The 23,302-nt window shown below is 45.5% G+C and overlaps 1 protein-coding gene and 1 long non-coding RNA gene across 3 annotated transcripts in view; one reads left to right on the forward strand and one right to left on the reverse strand.

Moving 5' to 3' along the window:
* Nucleotides 1-3,826, forward strand: part of LOC135385818 (uncharacterized) — a 69,062-nt gene extending 65,236 nt beyond the window's left edge. For both annotated transcript variants that reach the window (XR_010420506.1, XR_010420505.1), the window contains exon 3: nucleotides 3,567-3,826. This is a non-coding gene — a long non-coding RNA (uncharacterized LOC135385818). The remainder of the gene's footprint in view (nucleotides 1-3,566) is intronic.
* The window catches only part of LOC135385817 (hemicentin-2-like), a 317,127-nt gene that overhangs the window by 72,410 nt on the left and 221,415 nt on the right, over nucleotides 1-23,302 (reverse strand). The window lies entirely within an intron of this gene.

Genomic DNA, 23,302 nt, shown 5'->3' on the forward strand with positions numbered 1-23,302 from the left:
AAGAACGAAAGAATGATTCTAAGCAATTTAGAATTATGTACAAGTGTTTTCACCTGAAATGAGGACGTCAATACGTCAAATCGCCTTAAAATACGTTTCATTGCAAAGTACAGGTTTCATCTTGGTTTCGTGGATAAAGTCCACAGTATGCACAACATAATGACAGCTAGAGCACTCATACGTTCACAGTGGTGAAGGCTACCCACAGCTTGAGCTTCAACAAAAATTACCTCTAAAAAGTCGAAGAATGAAAACAACTGTTTTTACCGACCTTTTTTATGCGGGATAAGGCGCTGAAGATTAGCGCTGGTAAGAGACGTTTTGTTTCATTTAAAACGTAATTTGATCTACAAAGAGACAGAATTGGTTGGACGGGTCCGGCTTTACGGGTCCGATAAATATTGCAGATTGACTTCGCGCCACCATACATAAATTTCAGAACTCGTTCGCGCCAGCCCTGCAAATTGAACACAATTTGGTAGACTTGCAAATATGTTAAAAATAAAGAAAAAGAACAAAGAAAACAGTATACATTAAAAATTGTACAAAAAAACAGATCGGATTTAGGTCTAAACCTCGTTTGAAAAGAGGTGGCAAATCAAATGCAAACCGAGCTGTGTTATCAAATCGAATCATGTTTAATCCGCACATAAATTTCTGTCAAATCGATTTTTTCTTGCTTTTAATAAAGATTTAAATACGGATTTCCATAAAATATGGTATTTCAAATCCACACTACTGTTTTCCACATGTCATGCGAATTGCAAAACATTTTTAGTTCGCGTCCTGCTTAAAGACGACGATGCACGCGTAGTTACTTACTGTAACAAAAATAAGGAGAGGTTGAATTAATCACCCGATTAATTCTGCCGCTCCTGTGACAAAATTCAACTGAAAAGGAGAAGAAAGAAAGGAAAACGTAGAATTAAATAAAACAGACACGAGGGGAGATCCCCTTCGTACATGCGTATTTTAACCTGGAATATGCTGTTGTGCAGAACCGCTTTCTACTCTCCTTCTCTGCTTGACTATTGTTCTCCCTAGAGATATTGGGGTACCAATGCTATCCCAGGAACAACAGCGGTGACCATAATACTCCAAAGGCAGTAATCCGGGGGAATGCATTAGCTTCATCTTGAGGTCATGCTAGGAAACACTCAAGGCCAGTGTACGTGGTCTGCTGCTTTTGTGTTTCTTCGTGAAAATGGGCGAGAGACTAAGGGAAGAAACTGCGTCACTCGTCACTCCAGACAGTCGTGCATACCGCATGCAACGAATCCAGCAATGAAGATTATAACAAGTTACGGCGAAAGAATGGTTGTGGTGTCCTGCGACGGTATCTCAACGGTACTGTGCCTGAGGGAAGATGGACTAATGTGCAAGCGCCTTACAGTGATTAGTGTCGTGTACTCTTTTTCGTGATAAGTGCTTGACGTTCTTTACTGGTGGCGCGCTACGTAGTGTCGCAGTGGGATAATTATGCTGTCTTTCGTACCCTACAGATCTACGATGACGATTTTGACATCTGCGTGGAAACAGCACAAGCAGGTACTTTTTGTGGCAGCATAGCTCCCACCTTGGTTCTCTTTACTACGAATTTACCATTTGCACGCCTTCGTAACACTTTTTGTTCATTCAGATTAGGGAATAATGCAATGCGATCACAGGGACTGTCATTGAAACTGCCTTGGACAGAGTTCTGCAGGACATTTCGAACGAACGAACGAACGAACGACATTTTAAGGAACGATACAGGTGAAGGAATTCAGAGTGTGTGGAAAAGATTTTGCATGTATATGTGAGCAAGCCAAGAATTTTGAGAGCTGAAGACCGTACGTAAGAGACATGATCATGAAAGCGCAGCTGGGAGTCGAAAATGACCCCCAAATACTTCAGTACATCGACACGCTTGATGGCATCGGAGTACATGTATGTATTGCATATTATGTTGGTTTTTCTTGAGTAAGTCACATGTTTCGTCTTCAATGGATTAATAGTCATCCCATTTTTAGAGCACCATTCAATTACAGAAGAAACGTCAGTTTGTAGCTTATGAACGTCATTTGGTCGTGGATAACTTTAAATACCTTCACGTCATCGGCGCACTGAAGAACATGAGAGTGACGAATATGCCCAGCTGAGTCATTAATAAATACATTGAAAAGGAGCGGCCCCAGAATTGAGCCTTGAGGAACACCTGAATGGGGAAAGTAAGGAGAAGAAAAGGCACCGTGCACCTTTACGGCACAGCATCTGTTACTCAGAAACGAAAGGAAGAAAGCAATGAGGGCGTTTCCGAGACCAGTCATATGAAGTTTGTGAAGTAAAATAGTATGGTCCATCATGTCAAATGCCTTTGAAATGTCGAAATAAATTGAATCTACTTGTCCTCGTTCTGAGACACAAGGATCCACGACGGACATAAACGATACAAGATTGGTGACAGTGGATCTGCCTGGCATAAAACCATGTTGTTGTTCACATATCTGCGACTTGAGAAAAGAAAACGTGCGATCATAGATTACCTGCTCAAACACCTCTGAAAACGCGCACAGTAGACTGACAGGACGATAGTTTGACACATTTAAAGGATCGCCAGACTTGTGGACTGGTCGACAACCGAAGTTTTCCAGCAGGTGTGGAACACAGAGTCTCGTAGAGGCAGGTTGAATACATGAAGGAGGACGGGTGCAAGGAGGTCACCGTAGGCTTTAACGAATACTGCAGGAATTTTGTCGGCCCCTGGGGTCAAAGTAAGTTTTAGCTTCCGAATAGCTGCGATGACCTCCTCGTGGGACACTGCTATACAAGGAAGGTGATAAGATGCGTTCGACACGGAGCTCGAATTCGCAATTGGCTGTGTATTACCGCGTTTATATATTGAAGAAAAATATGTAGCGAAGAGCTGAGACATCGAGGTTGGGTTAGAAGATACTCCACCGTTAGTGTTCAAAGCGCATAGACTGTTTTCGTTTTTGGAAAGACGCATGTGTTTCCAAAATTGTTTAGGATTACTCTTGAGATCCATTTCAATGGATTTGATGCGATTTGCATAGTCACATGATTGTGCCTGCTTAAAAGTGTCCGGTAGTGAGCAAATAGTATGTAGTGTGTTATGGAGTTGTGCTTTTTGAATTGCCAGTGGTGGAATTTTTTCTTCTTTAGGTAAGACCTGGTCTCCTTCGAGAACTAAGTAGGCAACTATGAACTTTATGTATGGTCCGAGTGGGGACAAAGGAACTTATACCTCAATGAACAATATCCGTAAATAAAACAGCAGCACTGTTCGCATCAGTGGCATTGAAAACGGGTTCAAAATTAGCAGCTGCGAGATGATGATATAGACCAACGTAATCACCTCGACGAAGATCGAAAGTATCGGATGCTACATGATGATTACGGAAAGAAGTAGGCACGGACACTGCAAAAGGGGGGTGATATTTGTAATAATAATAATAATAATAATAATAATAATAATAATAATAATAATAAAATTATTATTATTATTCGGGGGTCAGTGTACGCCAATATGCTGACTAATGCTCTTTTACACTTGCTTTGTGTAGGTGCACGGCGATTGACCTTGGCCCTGGCGAGAGCTAACATTACTGCAATTCGTTTGACCTTTTCACCTCCTGATAGCCACTTATCGATGACACGATGACTGGTCGCTTGTGATGGCAGTTGTGCCACTTGATCACAGGGAAAACTGATCAATCTGTCGAGAGGAAGCGGATGGAGGAGAAGAGTTGGGATCTGCGGACATCTCAGAAAAATACTGTAACTGAAGAAAGATCGTCTTGTGTTTCAAACATTCTGACGTGAAAATTATTAAACGCACGCAAGTGCTGTGTATTGAACTGTCACAAATGCGCATCATCTCCAGGTCAATGACAATATGAAATAATATATCTTAGCTGCAAGTAGTACTTTATACTGCATGCCAGCTATGTGAGGGAACTTAAATATTGCACTATCTCTAGACACATTCGGCAACGAGATGACTACGGTCAGGTGTCAGGAGAAGGGTGGTAGCGGATAACTAGCGGCATAGTGTATTTACATTGCTTATAATTTGTAATGGTAGCGGTATCTCGTTACTTTTCCAAATTTGTATCCACGCTAGTATTGCGCTACTTTTCTGTCGAGAAGGGGGTAGCGGTGTTTCGTACTTAGTTTTGGTATAGTGGGTACAACACTGAGTTAGTTACAGCTCCACTGCGGGTGCTTTTTGTTAATATCTAGAGCTGTGTGAGCAAGGGACATCATGCATGGTCATGGTGATTCCAGAACATTCATGCAAAACGCGTTTTTAAACGTCGGGATGTCGCATTGCAATACCTTTTAGTGTCGATATTATGTGGTGTGTTCTGAAGACTCAAAGCTATAAAAAAGGTTTGGCTTTCATAACGACTCTATAAAAAACGCGTTTTTAGGAACATTCACTGCTTTTTCCGAAACCTGGAACAGAGCAAATTACGAACGCTGGTCGGCAAACCCTTTATGTAGAGTTCAGGTAACATTTTTCGTGTTATACGGCACCCTTCGCCTCCAAAGGCAATGACACACATACACACACATACGTTGCATAATGATGAGGTGGGCGGGGCAATGAAATCTTATATGCAGGCCCAGAAACTCGGTGTTCGCACCAAACAATCCATATCTCCGAGACTTGCACAGCCACACGTCCCTAAAATATGTTTTAAACTACTTTTGACTACAATGGAAGTTTTCCTGTGATTTAAAAGCCATTGAGAACGTTCCAGAGGGCTTTGGTTGATCGAGACAACGTTGGGCGGTTGATGGTTGACCGTTCAAATCGCTAGATTTCTCGCTAGGCTCCAGAAAAGTAGATTTCGTCTCTGACCTGCTCCGAATGTCGCTAAATCTGGCGACTAAGTCGCTAGAATGGCAACACTGTGTTTATCGGGTTTCGACACTATATAGATATCCTCGGCGCCTCGCGAACACAGGATTGATTTCAGTGCGCGCGCCCAGTAAAGGTGACTGTGGACTAACTGTTGCACAAAGTGAGACAGCGCTGGAGACACTGTTAGAAATGTGTGTAGTTTACTAGTCATTTTCAGAGGATTGCGCTAGGCTGCGGGATTTACTAATGTCCCTGAACTGAGGCAAGTGCCCTTTTTAGTGATATGCGTGATAGTGAGTCGCCACATGTGCTTACCTCAGTTATCAGTGTTGCAATGTATGTCAATAAATAAATCATACACATTTCTACGCTAAAAGCAGAGCTTAACGTGGCAAGTTTTGGTTGGCGTTTTAAGTTGTGTCGCTGTCAGCCCTCCTCGTTGTAACTGCACCAAATGCACGTGGCACAGGGGTCAAGCTCCACGGCAATGTCGGCTAATCAGCAGAGAGGGCGAGAAGTGTGCCTTCTGTGACCTGCATCCACATAGAATACCGTGCGTTCCATAGTTACTGCAAGACAGGAAGAACGACATCATTTACCTCGCCAGGTCTGACCCTAACGTGTCATCGAGTGGAGTTCTCCGTCTCGCGAGCATGCGACTACCATTCCGCAAACCTCCGGAAACATACAAAAAGAAAAAAGAAAAAAAGTGAAGCATTGCTGCAGTGATCCGGAGGTTCCCATGGAGCGTACGTCTTCTCAAGGGCGTAGTGGATCTTCACCTGGCGAGTGGCACTGGTTCGACTTGACTCTGTCAGTTGTCGCAGTGTCCCCTTACCGGAGTGCTGTCCGCGGACGTCCGGGGAAAATCGGCAATGTCTTTGCGACATATCCGGACAACGACCGTGGAACTCTTCGCGGTTGACTGGTAATTATTTCGAGAGCATTCGTCTAATCAGTGTCTACTCAATATAGGCCCTTCCGTGTCTTCTATTTTGTCCACACGAATGTTCCCTGTTCCAGACCAAGACAGCAAACCGACCAAGGGATCGGTACCTTCACCTCATCAACACTACGGAACACTCTAATCATCATCATCATTGAAATAAGTTGTTGTACGGTGACTCCTCCCCTCTTTCCAATTATACGGACGTAAAAAGGCTGCTTTTGCAGAGATTGATTGAGAAAAAAAAAAAACACTCCCATTACAACGTCATCACATATTTGTTGTTCTTGTTGAGAAAAAATCTCCTTAGCGCCCAATCAGCACATTCATTTCTTTCCATGCGTCGCCACAGACGCATCTCGATACACGGCACGGTTCTTCTGAACGGCGTATTGATCTGTTACGCTCGAAGAACATAATGCGCGGCTTTTTGCAGATCACAGAATTTTGTTTGTTGCTTACCGCATGCCGTGCAAACAGAAGTTAATCTGTCTGCGAGGCAGCGGGTGGCATTTTCCGAAGTGTGCTACGTACAGAAACGACACAGCGGCGCACTGACAACTTATCGAGAAATGGCAACACGAGCACTTGTGGCTCAACGCAAAAGGAGACACCTGGGTCAGAGTGACAAAAACATTTCGCGAAACGTTCTTCGTTCCTAACAGGGCTGTAAACATTCATCGCGAAGACTGTGATGTGCCTCCAGTGGGAGCAGTTTTAGAAGTTAGCCGTGGGGAACCAGTATGTCCATCGCAGTTTTATGAATTCAGGTCCGGATTGCCACGCTATTCTGTTGAAGATTTTTAATGAACCTAAGAAAGATGTGACAGTGCCTTGAGGAACGATTTAGCAAAAGTCCGAAGGCAATTCAGTATTTGCAGGAACATGAGCGTTCGCAAACCCTGAAATGGGAGGAACCATCCGGAAGCAGAGAAATCTAGAGTCATAAAATGAATTGTTCTCCCAGCGATCAAAAATCATTTATTCAGAAGTTACCTAGGAGTTCTCTCTCCTGATAAATGTAAGATGTAGTCGACACAACTTTCGAAACGTAGACGTTGCACAGTCACAGTGCTACGAATTTACCATTCGCCTTCCGCAACTAGTTATTCCAGTTACCTCCGCGCTATTCATCCTTCTTTTCACGGTATTTGACACTCATTTGATAAGATAGCTTCCGTTCAATGCGTTCGCGTCTCTAACTCTGAATTCTCTTATCCTTATAATTCTGACGCTGGATTGGGGCGTTTCTTCCGTTGTCCAGTCTACAGAACGTCGTGGCCCTAAGCAAAACAATTACGTCCCATTTCCAAACTCACAAAACACAAATAATCCTACATTAATTTCATTCCCAGAATTGCGGACACCTACTCTTAAAGTTGGCTTAACCTGAGAACTCGTCGCCCTCCATTGAAGGTATGCATTCCGTCTGCTGTCCTTGGAATATCCATTAGCACTGAGGGTTTGAAAAAAGGTGTCCATATCTAGGAGTGACGGCGGAAGGTTCCTCAATTGTCCGCAAGTAGATGGGTAGCTGAAGACCGTCACGGATTTTTTCCCAGAGACTTATTTTCGTCGTGTTGTCCTCATGGCAGAATACATTGAGGTGTCTTAGTTCTTTAATTACGTCAAAAGCAGGGCTTCCCCAAAAAGTGTCCACATTGGCGCTTAAAATCCACACTGTCAAAATAAATCGTAGTTGGGCCTAGCGGGGAACTCTGCCGTACGTTTATCTATGGGAAACACGATGTTCTGTTCAACGAAAGTCCACAATATTGACTTTCTCAATTCATATATCTTGCATAATTACCTATGTTTCTTCCAATAATAGCTGAGGAAATGGAAATATCTAGTTTGAGAGTTAGACGACGACGCGTATGAATACAAAAATAACACACATTTGTAAGTTGAGTTAGTGGAATAATGCCATTCCTATATATATATACGCTGGAAGTCCTCATAGCATAAAGGTATTAGTGTCGTACGTTTCTTTGCTCGTTCCCTTGTTTTCTCTCCATACTCAAGTATATACTAATTACGTAGTCATGGCAAGTGGAAGTGGTGGATGCATGGACGACAACACGCCATCTATACTGTCCAAGCTAGCTGAGGCTTGGAATCCGTCCCCTTCTTTACTGGTCTCCTTTAGAGTAGAAATACAAATATATATACGCGGGTATATATAAGAGGGTAAATGTAAATGGAGGTGTGGCGGCCCGTGTGCGATGACGAAGACGTGCCTCCGCTGGCGCGCACCACAGCGCCTGCCAGCCAGTTCTACCTGCACCGTCCTAGCGTGAGGCCATGACCATCCGCCCGCTGGGACATTATTGCCGGTCAGGACTCATGTAGAGGAAGACTACCTCCTCTATATTTGGTGACCCGAACAACGAACACCATGTTCGGCATAATTCGGCCAAGTGCCATCCCAAATTCCTGCAAGCCCACCTCCGAAGGTACGGTGCATCGTTCTACCGAGGAACCGCTAGGCGACGACGTCAATTCACCGCGGCTCCACTCATCGCAACGCCCGGCCGCGCAACACCATGGTTCTACCCAGCTCGCTCATCTACTCAGCTCACATCGCCATGGTCTCTCACTGTGCGTCACGTCGCCACATGCTTCGCGATGGCACTCCTCGGGCTTTCACCAGCGGCACCTTCACGAGCATCATGCTCCCATATACCGGTGGCGATACGCCGCTGGTGGCTGCATGGCCCCATCCTCATCGTCATGCCAGTCCCAAGAACCCTGCCCGCCTTGCCTTCCCACCAGTCTTCGATACAGGGTGCTGGCAGCCCATCCAATGGCGCTCAAGAGGCACCGTGACCAACGTTCCACCGGGGACACGCACGGAGGCCACCGAGTTCTACTCCCGGTCTCCCCTGTGCCCCGGCACTATTCTTGGCGACACTACGAGCTCACTGCTCACGAACCGATCGTGGTTCTGTCGCCCCATCCTGCATTACGTTCTGCCTACCTGCCTACTCTGCTCTCCGCTTCGGCCCGCCCCTGGAACCCTCCCGGCTAGCTCTTGTCTGCACCGTTCATCCCGCCACTTCTGCCCACTCAGTACAAGACGCAAGACCAGCCGTCCCTCTTCCTCGTGTCGCCCGTCTTCCTCCTCTTCATGTATCGACGCGGACCTCAACCACTAGCTCTACACTGCTACGCGTCAAGGGGGGGGGGGGGGGGGGGCGTGTGCGATGACGAAGACGTGCCTCCACTGGCGCGCGCCACCGCGCCTACCAGCCAGTTCTACCTGCACCGTCCTAGGGTGAGTCCACGACCATCTGCCCGCTGGGACATTCCATCCTCGCCGGTCAGGACTCATGTAGAGGAGGACCACCTCCTCTACAGAGGTAAAGTGATTTGAAATTGAAGTAGTCGAAGGTAATTAAGAGTGAGACGTAAGGGTAATTAAAGGTAATTAAAGGCAATTGAAGCATGAAAGTTGAGTTTAAAGGTAATGAATGTGATATATGTAGATAAGAGAAAAATTAAATTAAATTCAAATTGCCTTCGGTAATTTCGGTACCTTCGCCATCACGTCATCAGTAGTACAGTGAGTTTTCGATTACTGGTACGCAGACTTGTACGTAACTTTTATACTCTACTCAAGTTACTCTATCTTACTTTTAGGTTAAGTTACTCTATCTTACTATAACTCGATACCTTACAAATACTTTTAAAACTCAGTGTCTAGTATCCTTAGTTCAGTACTCTTGACAGTAACTTGTATTCATTTCCTAAGCTACTATTAAGATACTCATTTTCTTTTTTCTTTTTGAGACAAGAAGGTCAAGCAAAAGGTTAACTTCGTCTGTTTTGGTGGCGCAATGCCGCTTGCATGTGCATACATCTCAGATATTCCGGGGCACCCCTGTCGTTTTCCCGCTTAGCCTGCAAAAGCGGGGGGGGGGGGGGGGGGGCTTTGCTGCAGTGAAAGTTGATACGCGGGATAATGTGTTGGCCCGAATGGACTGTTGGTGAATGCTCGGGGGGGTCTGTTGGGGAATGTCGGGGGTATCGTGTTACAAATGTGAATACTTTAAATGAACTCCTGATTAAAATAATAGGTCAGTTGAAGGATGGCTTCCTAACTTACGTCCATTTTGTGTGCCTCTTCCTGTTTTCATGTATCGCAGGAAAACGAGAGTTATCCGAACAACATCCCGTTTTGTTGAGTTTAGCTGCAGAATTTGGTAAAAAAAACGGGCAGAAATTGAGTTCGTCACCTGACCTTGACGTGTATTGTCATCCGTTTTTGTCTTCGCTTTGTTTGTATTTGTTCGAGAGCAAATTTCAGAAATTGTAACTTGATAGTATCTTGAAACCAACCAGCTACTTTTGTGGGTGTTTCGTATTCTACTCAAATACGTTTCGAGTAATACTACTCGAGGTTGAGTATTTAGTACTCTATTCAGTTACTTTTTTGCCTGGTATTCAGTAACTTAACTCGACTTAGATACTTTCAGTGAATATTTCGTGCAAGTTAGTACGCTACGGACATAATCTATACTCGATTACTGTAACCAGCGGCGCTTGAAAATTGATACTGAAAGACTTACAAAAATATCATTATTTATATTTTGACTTTATTTATATCAAATATAAGTAAAGTTTTCCATAATCGAAATTAGAAAGCGTCACCTTCAGCGGCAGATGCTCATGCTACGAAGAAGCATACATGCATATTCGTGTTGGTATTAATTGATCTGGAACACGCGCCCAATACTCCCTCCGAGTGAACAGAAGCTATGTTTGTCTGCGACGTCCCAGGGGACAATACAATCGGTACCGAAGAACGGCTTAAGAAGGGTTACAACGTGAATGAAAAATGGACATTCGGCCTGGGAATGGGGAATTCAAACGCAGTTCCATTACGCAGAGCCTTTCCCGCGTTGGTAACGTTGGACAGCGGTTTGCATGAGAGCGGGAGAAAAGGGTACCTACACTATTTTTGTGTGAATGCAAATGAAACAGCTACCACGTTTCGACGCCTAAGCACAATGGAATAGTGCCCATTTATTCGAAGGCTCCTAAGGGAGCCGAGGCAGTTTCTCATCTTGTTGAGTCAGTGTAACAGTAGAAAATATTCACATTGTGCAACACAACACTTTGGAAGGGCTGACCTGCAAGCTTTCAAACTCATCGGTCACACTGGGGTTAGGCTCGCTACTACGACGCTTTATAACCTCGCAGAGTCGCGTGCCAGCTGTGACATTATTTTGCATTTCTTCTGTTTCTAATTTTATTTTTTTCCCAATTTTCTCAGCGGACCCCGATCAGGCAGCTTTAAGTTTTATGGTGTAGTCGGCTCCACATTCGTGGAATCACCGTCTCCATATTTTTTTTCCGTCCATATCCACACCTATACAAAGTGCAACCGCTCCCTAACCCGCACGACACACAAGCTCACATATTTCATGATAGGCAAGCCTGAGCGATGGGCAAGAACACGTAAACAAACACAAACACGAAGGCTCAAAACCAGCAAGACGTTTAATTGATAACAACAAACTTCATAAACATGTAGACGGTGCGAGGGAAGACAGAGAGAGGGGAATAGGGAAGGACAATCCCTATTCCCCTCTCTCTGTCTTCCCTCGCACCGTCTACATGTCCATGAAGTTCGTTCAGAGGATGCCTAGCTACATCTAACTACGTCTAACTCCGCAAAATTGGCTGAGGCTCTGGATCGATATTTTGTGCCCAGTAAGAACGTGATTTATGAAAGAGAGAGCGCTTCAACGATAGAAGTCAACTGAACCACGAAGAGAAGAATTATAAAAGAATTGCATCGACTGGCCGACACTTGCGAGTTCGACGCTCTGAGAGGGGATCTTATGAGAGATCGATTGGTTGTTGGCTTGAAGGACAGGACATCGAGTGAGGAACTTCAGCTGGACTCGAACCTCACACTCGATAACCCTGGCCAGGAACTCTGATGCAGTGGCTCAACAACCGCTACTGCGGTCCCCAGGCGAAATACTTCAGGGGAAATGGTCACTAAATGCAATCGCAACTGCGACATCAACAACTGAACCAGACTAACAGTCCAGTCGGAGATCCACGTCCAGATCGACAGTAGTCGCAAGAGGTTACGTGTCCGTGGTACGGATCTCATAGGTGCCATGCTCGAACGCAGTATACAGCGTGTACCCGGTGCAAGAAGGCAGGCCATTACGTAGTGGTCTGTCAATCTGCACCGCCAGCAGCAGATGCAACTGAACGACGACAGTTATCCAGACGACCCACACGGCGTAGAGATGCCGTAGAAGGGGTGTTTCTGAGCACTCTTCAGTGATCAACAGAGCAGGAAACAGATCCCTCATACATTGCAGCCCAAATAGTGGACACGGAAGAATGATCTAAGCTCGGTACAGGGGCCGACGTAACGGCTATACCGAGATGGGATGGCGAGCGTTGTCATGTTTAAGGGCGTCCAAAGAAAGCTTTATAGGGCCCTAGAAGAATCAAGATATACTTATACGGTTGGACAGACGGAAGTAAACATCGCGTGGAATGGAGAAGACGTGGAGAAAAATCGTGGTGGAAGGACTGCAGCACGCACTCCTTAACACGCTGGCTTTTAGAGCTCTCGACATATTGCCTTAGATTATGGCCATCGCCGAAGAGAGAACGATCCGGTTGCAAAAGACTAGCTGTTCAGCCTAGCTGACAAAAGCTGTTCAGACTGCCGTTCGGTGCCCTAGGCAAACTGAAAGCCACGTACAGCGTGAGGCTGATTCCCGCAGGTAAGCCCTATGATGTTACCATCCCGAGATGGATTCCTCTATCGTTGCTTCCAGAAGTAGAAGGTGAAACCAGGAGAATGGAGGAGTTACAAGTCATTCAGAGGCTCGATCATGCAAACGAATGGTACGCCTCACTTGTGGTCGTTAAGAAGGAAGACGGTAAACTGAAGCTTTGCGTTGATCATACACTCAGCTGAACCGACAGCTGGTGCGGGAGCGATTGGTGATGCCAAGAGAATCTCACGAAGATAACTGGAGAAACGGTTTTCAGTGAGGTCGACGCCAATGCAGGTTATTGGCAGGCTCTGTTGGTTCCGGCTACGCGCGAATTGACGACGTCCATCACCCCGTTAGTTTAGGACGTTACCAGTTCCAGCGGCTCCCTTTCGGCATCGCCACTGCGCCAGTGTTCCTTCAGTGCGAAATCTTGCATATCTTGACCGGCCCTGACGGAATAAGTTGTCACATGGGCGATATCCGGATTTACGGGAAAGATATGGGGGACATGACCATCGCCTTCACGCAGTCTTCCAGAAGCTCAATAATCCTGGCGTGGCGCTGAACGCGAAGAAGTGTCAGTTCAGAACGGCCAAGATACAGTGTCTCGTGCACGTCTTGGATTCTGACGAGATATCAGTGCACCCCGAAAAGGTCGCAGCCATTGAAAGGATGCAACCACCGACGACAGTGGTTTCTTTGACATGTTAAGCCACCTGATAAAATTTTTGCAAGGATTAGTTACGAAAACAAAGCCCTTCGGATACTTGCCAGAGACGGACGCCACCTGGACATGGATAGGAACAGCAGTATGTCTTCGAGGCCGTGAACAAAGATCTATCGACAGCTCCCGTCCTTACGTATTATAATCCAGCACGACCTCGTACGCTTTTCGTCGACGCTTCATAGTAAGGAGTGGGCGCAGTCTTGCTCAAAGGAGATCCTGATGACGTCCCGTGGCATGCGTCTCGAGAGCGCTTTCCGAGTGGGAGGTAGAAGTCATAGGTAGAGTAGACAGGTAGAGTCGGAGGTGGGCTCAAATTGAAAAAGAGGCTTTTCCGCTAACGTGGGCATGCAGCATGTTCCGAATGTATATCTTGTCTCTCCAATTTCTTGTCGAGACCGACAAGCCGCTCATTCTCGTTTTATCCACGAAAAGCATCGGAGGCCTGGCGCCTCGTATTCAACGTTTGCGACTCCGCACACTTCACACACTTCCTGGCAAACAGGTGTATACGGCGGAATGTTTCGAAATACGGAATGTTTCTGACACAAAACGCTTGCAAATACGCATACATGCAAACACAAATACAAATGCAGAAAGGACAAATAGTGTGTGTCTTTGTCTCTTCAAATGACGCACACTTGGAAGTCACATGAGAGGCGTGTTAGCTTAGCTCAGTTGGTAAGAGCCCTCGACCGGTGATCTAGAAGATGTGGGTCCGAGTCCTACTGCTGGCTAACCTTTTCAGTGACTTCCTTCCTTCATCATTAATTCCTTAGGCAGGGCTTTGTATGTATTTGTCCTTCCTGTGTGTTCCAGCCTCAGAACATCAATTCCCATCAAGAACAGAATGCTTTTTGCATGTTGCAAGATGTACTATATCTGTCCACGCGGTTATCACATAGACGCGTTTTCGCTGTACCCATTGTGTCAGAAGAGACGCAGTAACTTCGGACATTCTTTAAAATATTTCCTTTCCTACGGTCCCATGACCCCGGGCGGCGAAAATCGCACAGAGGAAAGTGTCGTTGTGCAGTGTCTTACAAACACACTCAAGGCTGCCTTGTGCCTCTTGTGAACATTGCCGAAACAGCTTGACTGACGCCGCTGACCAGCATCCACGATCTTCGGATGGATATGCTGCGACCATGGGTAGGTCCTAATCGCGTTAACCCGCTGGAGACAGCTTGCGTCAAGTTGCGCATCATCCTCTGCTACAGAAGAGCACTGAGTGCTCTTTATACACCGTGTGTGAAGACATCTGCATTACTGCACTGTGACCTCTGATGTTATTGCGCAAAGAAAAAAAAAACATCAAACATCATTACTGCACTGTAGAGCTCTGCACGGCCGGCTTTTCCGGGAACGACCTGGCCCGGTCGTGTTGACAAATGGTACGGCCCGGCCCGGTAGCCCAGTGAGTAGGCACGACCCTGCCCGCAGACTCAGCGAGTTGAGCCCGGCATTTCCAGCCGTGACTTACACGTTTCTAGCGGTTATTAAACAAATTTATATATAAATTTATGAGAAAAGAAGACAAGGCCACAAACATACAAGAGCACTTTAACATCGCAACAGCACGAGATCAAATTAAATCCAGAAGGCACGCGGGCATCGTTATCGCGCCATCGCGCGTTATGGTTACACTAACAAGTTTTTGTGGAGGTAGAGGATGTTATCGACAAACTCCTTCTCCCAAAATCTACCCCTCTCACTAAGCTTTGCGAACGTGTTGTGAAATATGTGAGGAGTCAGGAGCAATGTGAAGTTGCTTGAGAATCTTCTAGAGGGTCGAATCATACACATAATATACAGTGGCCTTTGCTTCTTTTGCATATATAAACACAGGAATGACTCAAGCACGCGATGATATAAACTAATATTCCTCCATTGTGTGGAATTTGCTGCATGACCCGGCCGAGCCAGACTCTCGGAAACATGCTTGTCGGCTCGGCCCGCGGTGCTGGCGATTTTGTCGGCCCGGGCCGGCCTGGCAGGCCCGGAGCACACAGCCAATAAGAAGGTCGGCCAGCCCCGCGGGCGGGGTCGGGCCCGTGCTGAGGCTGGGGTCCGGGCCCGTGCAGGGCTCTACTGGGCTGTTTCGTCCGTGGCATCACACCTGCCTTACGTCCAGTGAAAAACGCTAGGACACCTGGTTGTGGCATAGTCTACATTCAGCGATTATAACACTGTCATGGACGCAAACGATCAGAACGCCTTCAAAAGATAGTAATTCGTATTCATGTGAGGGCAGAAGTTGAATGCCTGGTCGGAAAATTCGATTTTGCCCCACGCGGGAGTCGGTGCCACCGCTTGGTTGGGCTCCGCGTATAGGGCCGGCAAAAAATTCACAGTGTACCTACCAATCAAGTCCGAATTTCGATTTTTCTTCTTGGTGTAGTATAGGGGAATATCTACGACATATGAAATTTTTCGAGGCAAGCTTCTTGTGTGGTTTTCAGATAAAGGAATCGAAATTCGTCATTTGGTGGAGGTATGGTGCTACTTAAAGAGAGATGTCTTACGTTGCTGATAGAGCAGAGCAACAAATTATATACCTTACGATAGCCCCATGAATAACAAATGAAATGGCATAAAGCTCGATCTTATCCCTCTTGTACATCGTTCGGAAACTTGCAGTGAATATGATTTTTGGCACTTTGGGTCAACTTTGATATTTTTGTCCAAACAAACGAAAACCGATACAGCACTGCCAAAGCAGGAGCGTCTTGTGCCCTATGTTGTCTAAAGCCAGAGCAAGATATCACTGCAATGCGACAAGAAGTAGCTACGCAGGGGACGCTCAAACCTGCGCGCGACTTCGTCTTCTGAAAGGCATTTTTTTTCCTCGTCTCCTATTTCCCGAACTGCACAGAGTTTCCAAAAAGTTTATTTATTCTAACTCACCGATTGCTTCACCATATATATTTTTCCCGTTCATTGGAGACATCAAATGTACCGGCGTGTTCGATTTGAGATGGAACGAGCCTCGACTGCAAACTATCAATAATTCGCTCGCTGCGAATTTTAAATGTTAGCATGTTACTTTTGAAAGCGAAGTCAGCTGAATTCGCTTTTCGCTCCTGCAAACTATCAATACTTTGTTCACTCCAAATTCAAAATTTGAGGAGGTTTCTTTTGAATACGAAACTTTCTGGATTCGCGTTTTGCTCCTGCAAACTCTCAATACTTTGTTCACAACGAATTGAAATATTTTCTCATGTTTCTTTTAAAAACGAAACCGTCTGAATTTGCGATTCGCTCATGCAAACTATCGATGGTTGAGTCACTCGCAATCTAAAAAATGTGAATATATTTCCATCAGAAACGAAACCTTCTGAATTCTCGTTTTTCGCATGCAGTTCGACGATCGTGTTGATTGGTTGTTACCTCTCGAGGAAAAAAAAAAAAAAAGAAATATCATAATGGTATATGAAATATATGAAATGGTTCATGAAATATGAAATATTGGACTATTGTACATCTACACTGCTATAAAGTGGGCGTTTTTTTAGGAGGAATTAGTGTTCCTCAATTGTCACAAACCCGTATTACCCTGACAATAACATAAACTACTGATAGTTTGACAGTGTATGCGACTGCTCTGATTAACGTTAACCATACGCATAGCCAGAACAACCCACGAAATCTTTTTCCGTTTTGTTGGTTTAAGCAGAACAGGGTCGCGTCAGTTTTTCGGAACAGTTCCTCTGTTTTATGTAATCGTTTTTTTTCATGCTAACTGTCCGAAATTACTTTAAAAATATCAATACTGTGCAACTATAAATAAAGGTATTTGATTAGATTGATAATACAACTGGGAGCATACATTTTTGCAGGAAGCGGGTTTGGACTGTGTCGAGCTTACTTATCGATAGTTCAAAATATCGATAGTCAAATGTGTAGTCGCCCCAACCACCGATAGTGCTATCGATAGTGTTTGGAAGACTATCGCCCATAACTACTTCGGCACAAGACGATAGCCGAGCTCGGTATACAGTTGGCAGCTGGGCTCGTGATCGGGGACGTCGGAAGGTGGGGCAGGGGGGTAGTCGCCACCGTCTGAGTTTTGGCTCCAGGGGCTCGCACCCCCCCCTCCCAGAAATTTCGCTCTGGGTCCCGTCACCCCATCTTTGGTTTGTACGTCCGAGACAGATCCTCTTTCAGCTCTGTTACCGCAGCATGAAAACGAACACCGGTTTAAAAAGTAGAAGACGAAATTCCCGAATACGTATTGGCCGCACAATTATCCTACGTGATGCTGCATGTGCTGACCTGCTATACGAAGAGTAGCGACACGTCATTCAGTAGTTTCTCCCCATTATTATTATTATTAGTTTCTCCGCATCATCATTCAGTAGTTTTGCTTAGACGGCATAGGAAAACGCAGAGTTGCTCTTTTGCAAAGGACGTCGCCTTGTTTTTGATCAACGCAGGGAAGCATCCGTGGCTAGAAAGGGAAGCACTTCTCCTGGTGCGAGGGCTCTTTGAAGAGCTCGGTGGTACGGTTGATGGCTCGTGTGTCATATCTGCTGCCTTTGCCTGAGGCATGGGCAGTAGAATATTCGACAGAGCATTTTCAGCGCAACAATAATGACACCCTTCGCAGACCAAAGCACAAACAGAACAAACAAAAACAGAACAAAAAATAAAAAAATAGAGAAACAAGCCACCGCTTGCTTACTTCTGTGAATTTGTCTTATCGAGTTGAATGGAACCTTCAACAACTAATTGAGTTTGTGCTGCTGTAATGCCAATTTCTTTTTCGCCCCAAGGTAATCAAGAACCGTAGATGGCCTTCCCCATCCGCATTGCAACCTCCACTGTCATCAGATTACTTAATAATAATAATAATAATAATATTTATTTCCACATAATACATGTGAGGAGGTGTGAAAAAAAGACACCGGCGTGACTTCACGAGTTCACAACCCCTTTACAGAAACAATTGTCTGGTGGACGGCAACAGACACATTTTAAGGCATCATATACAATGAGAACAAACAATTCTCCGCGTAGCATGCAACAAATCACGTGGACAGTCATTCAGGACATTCGGTAGAGTGTAACGGATACTTTGCTGATCATATTCAGTCCTACACTGAGGTATTGGCCAAAGTCTCTTGCTGCGACAATTATAGTGTTGAGTACGAGCATTTAACTTAGGCATTGATAAAACAGTAGGTACTGAATTTTACACACTGATGGATAAAAAAAAAACGTTTGTATCTATACGGATTATGAATTTGTCTCAACCCACTTAGAGTCATTTCCAATAAGAACATCAATGGCTCCCAATTTGGTATTTGCCGCAAGAGCCGCGCACCGTAGTTCTGCCCTCTAGGTTAGGCTAGGCTAGGTTAGGTTGGGTTGGGTTAGGATAGCCCCCCCCCCTCACACACACACACGTGAAGGACTTCCGACGACGACGCCCGTGACACTGGAGAGGCGCTTTGCGTGATCGGGGGTTCAAGGAGCAGAAGGACACAGCGTTGAACCCAAGACTTTCGCAGGGACACCTAGGTCATTCCGTTCCTGTGAAAAGGCGTAATGATACCATTCCCACCCCAGTATGTTTTTAAAATATCTATTTGGCTATTCCATTCGGGGCTCTATAAAAGATAAATTATTCTGGAATCATTCTTGTTCCGGAGTGGCAACTCTACAACCCTGCTACCCAAACAACGACTTTATTGCGAGATGATGAATGGGGAGTTTCATCGCCAGGGGCGATACTCTACCCCATTGTTGGTAGTGATGCCGGTAATGAAATAATGAGCTCCTTCACAACAAGGATCGAAGCCCTATGGTATATAGGACTTCGGTCCTTGTTGTGAAGCTACCAACAGAGTTGAGGAAGTTCGCAAATATCGCAGACGAGCTGTCCGTGATTGATGGACTTGTCCTTAGAGGTGGGCGTCTGGTCGCCGCACCTAATCTGAGGGAAACTGTAATGGCGAAACTTCACACTGAGCATCGGCGTATTACAAGATGCAGAGCAAGAGCTCGCGACGCAGCCTGGTGGTCTGGTATAAGCGTTAAGCGTCTGGTATAAACAGTTACAGGACTACAGACTTCGCTGCCCGATTTCTCAAGCGAACAGAGGACTTGGGGGTCGAGATTCTGCTGCAGACACCCTTTCCTGAACGGCATTGGCAAATTCTGGGAGCCAACACTTTCTACTGCCAGTGAAATACAATCTTAGTTTTGTAGTCGACTGTTTTTCGAAGTTTTTTTAACTTGACGGAGCTCAAAACTATGACATCTACAGCAGTCGTTAGCAAAATGCCGTCGACTTTTGCCCGATTCGGTCGGCTTGACAAGATCCGGTCCAACAACGGCCGGCAGTTCGAGTCGGCCCAGTTCTGAAACCTCGCGAAGGACTATGGGATTCGACATGTTGTGTCAGGCCCTCACTACGCTCAGGGCAACGGTCAAGTAGAGCGGACAGTGCAGACGGCAAAGCACGTTTTAGCTAAGGAACCGGACGTATGCACAACGCCGTACTGGCGCACCGGACCACGCCAGGCTTGCCTGCCTTATAAAAATGCACTCGAAAAAAAGATACAGGTTACTTAAACGAGTAACTGAGTTACAGCTGAGTTACTCAACAACCCTGGTGAAATTATGTTTTAAGGGTGCAGGTGCAGCATGCAACGCTAGTGCTGTGCATTCTTAGGGTCGATTCACACGATGCAACTTTTTAGCTGCAACTTGACTCCCGCAACAGTTGCGCGCAACAGAAGTTGCAATGGTTGCACGTCCCTTTCACACGGCGAGCAACTTGGAATGTAGTAGTTGTCACCGTGCTCGCCAGATGGTGCGAAAACGGACATCATTCTCATCATTTTCGGCCAATCGCGCTGTGACCCTGTTTGGCGCGCGGCAGCTTTGGCAAATTTACGCGCATTTTCGGAGGGCGTTTCAGCTGTTGCCTGCGAGCGTTCCTCAAATTTCCTACCGCGTTTGCCGGAGTTCGTCTGTACTTCCACACGTCATGAGTGGTTCCCAAAAGCAGCAAGCTGCTGCTTTGCTGCTGATGCTTCTGTCGGAGGACAGTACACCCAAGATAGTGCGCACTGCGTGGGTCAAGAAGATGGGACTGCGAAGGGAAACACACGGTGCTCATCACCATCTCATTGACGACATCATTGCGGATCCCTTCGAGTACCGCAGGTACCTGCACATGAGTCCAGAGTCGTTCGAGGTTCTCCTGAATATGGTAAGACCTCATATCCAGAAGGAGGACACGAACATGCGCGAGTGCATAAAACCCGACGAACGCCTGGACCTCACGCTCCGTTTCCTTGCGACTGGTAAGTCCGCATGCACTAGCCCTGTAATTGTGACCTATTTTGGATAGCAACATTAATGTCCAATGCTTCGACCGAAGTCTCACAAACATGGCTTCTGTTGTTGGAACAGTGGGTGGATACCTAATTTGGCGTTTAGCAATTTAGCATTCCATTGCATTGAGATATGAAGTACTGCTGGAGCCTCAATTAGCAACGCCTCGTAAGGAATACATAAGGATTAACGTTACACGGCGTCGATAGTTTTTTGTACTTGGTGGGTAATGCGCAACTGAAAAAGTTGTATGCCAAATAAATCATTGGATATAATATTTTATGCACAGAATATTAGCATGGTTTTGCCCTTCTTTTTTCTGCACTAAAACACTTTTTTGTTTCAGGTGAATCAATGAGGTCCCTGCACTACCAGTACCGAATGGGTGTCAGCACGATTCATAACATTGTGTATGAGACATGCACAGTGTTGAACAAGATCGTTGGAGAGAGGTAGACACTTGGTTGCAGATTGCATAGTTGTGTGCAAATATTTGTGTTCAATCTTACAGGTACATAAAGCTGCCTTCTGAACCAGTGCAGTGGCTTCATGTTGCTGAGAAATTCCTCTCTGTGTGCCATTATCCTCACTGCCTTGGAGCAATTGATGGAAAGCACGTTGTTATCACCTGCCCCGTCAACAGTGGTTCATATTACCACAATTACAAAAAACAGTTTAGCATTGTGCTCATGGCAGTCGTCGATGCAGATGGGAAGGTAAAATGCCAATTATACTTGTCAGAAGAAAGCAAACAGTGTGGAACACTCGATAGATCTGGGGTGTGTCAGTTTGTGTTACACATCAATCACTGTAGGCAAAAATGGGAAAAGTCTGGCACTTGCAAATTAATAAGATAGTGTTTAAAGAGATGGAAACATTAAAACAATTTATGTTACTAAACACAAGCAACCACAGGGAGATGCGAGCTGATGAATGGGAATTAAACGCAAGCTTTTGATTAGCTTATGCTTCTTTGTTAGGTAACATGTCAGTCGAAATCACATGGTATATGTACCATAGTTTAAAGAGAGGGGGACCGAATGTACAAAGAAGTTGAGTTGTGAGCACTGCATCTGAGGAGACAAAGGAAGGTCATGACCCAGCGGTTGAGCGAAAAGGGGGAATACGTACAAGCTTTCCAAATTTTGTCTGCAGGCACTTTACGTAAATGTGGGGACCAATGGAAGGGTTCATGATTCAACAGTCTTCAAACGGACGCCCTTCTACCAGAAGTTGGCGAATGAAGACCTGCAGCTCCCACCTTCTGAGCCTCTTCCAGGTAGGGCATATGGGAAATGATTAAATATTGCAGTTCTGCTTTGCATATCAGTAACATAATAAATATGTAATAACAGTGTGCACGTTGTAGGGAGGGAAAAACCGCTGCCCTACGTCTTTCTTGGTGATGCAGCATTCTCGCTGAGTCATAATATGATGAGGCCTTACGGAGGGAACATGACACATGGACAAAGAGTATACAACTACAGGTACACCTTAAGACACAGAAACCCCAAAGAACCCTATGTCAGTAATTTTGTTAAAGTGCATCATGGCATGGGAGAATATTTTTGTTTACAGGCACTCTACTGCCAGGAGGATGGTGGAGTGCTACTTTGGTGTACTCTCACAAAAGTTCCGAATTCTCCACAAGCGAATTCAAGCGACACCAAGGAACGCTACAAAGCTGGCACTGGCCCGCTGTTCCATCCACAACTTCTTGAAGACACAAGAAGTCCAGGAGGAAAGCAGCACGCCCGTACTAGAGGGTGAAGCCTCAAGCCAAGAAGGCCTGCAGTCTTTCCAGCACCGTGGTATGCATGCATCCACAGAGGCCCGCCACATCCGGGACGAGCTGCAGGACTACTTTCTCCATGAAGGAAGTGTTCCATGGCAGGAAAAATATTTGTACAACTTCTGATGGTCAGGTAGGACTCCACAACTTGCTTTGCTTTTCAACTTTATTAAATTCTGATGCAAAAATATTGCACATAGCGTAAAAGTAAAAAGTAAAAGCACGTAAAAGTATCACATTATCAAGGAACTGTGAAACAGTATATTGCACGTCTCCACTGGAAACACAGTTTTCTGAGCTACAGCTTACACAGCTAAATCTTGACTAGTCTATAGAGAACGTGATGACTGAATGCCATAAAACATCAATAAATATTGTGCATAGTGCTTCATGAACACTTCAACACCACAGTAACAGGTACAGTAAATGGAAAACTTTGCACAGGCTTGGCATGGCCATTCTGGATTATCACAGAGGCTTCTCAAATCTGATACTGTAGAAGTGTTTTTTTCCCGAGTGAAAAATATTTTTGCGTTTTCGAGCAGAGCTGCTTTGTGGATTGATTTATGAGAACTTAAATTCGCGACACAGGTTTCCGGGAGTGCTTTGCTCTTGCATATCGTGCCGCCATCAATTCTCGGGCATATTTCGGCACGTACTAAGACATCCGTTGTTCACGTGGATTGCGGCATTCTAGGTCTATTCCTTTCTTCTCCTCACAGAGATGGGAGGAAAGGCCCTGTCAAATGGCCTTTTGGGACCCTGTAGGAGGCCATAGTACTGGCCGTGTGCAAGTTAGCCAGTTTATTTTAGCAGTTCTTATTAATTATCACTCGGGGCACTGACCAGTTCGGTTGAGATG

This window comes from Ornithodoros turicata, chromosome 2 (assembly GCF_037126465.1).
Source record: "Ornithodoros turicata isolate Travis chromosome 2, ASM3712646v1, whole genome shotgun sequence".
Taxonomy (NCBI): Eukaryota; Metazoa; Arthropoda; class Arachnida; order Ixodida; family Argasidae; genus Ornithodoros; species Ornithodoros turicata.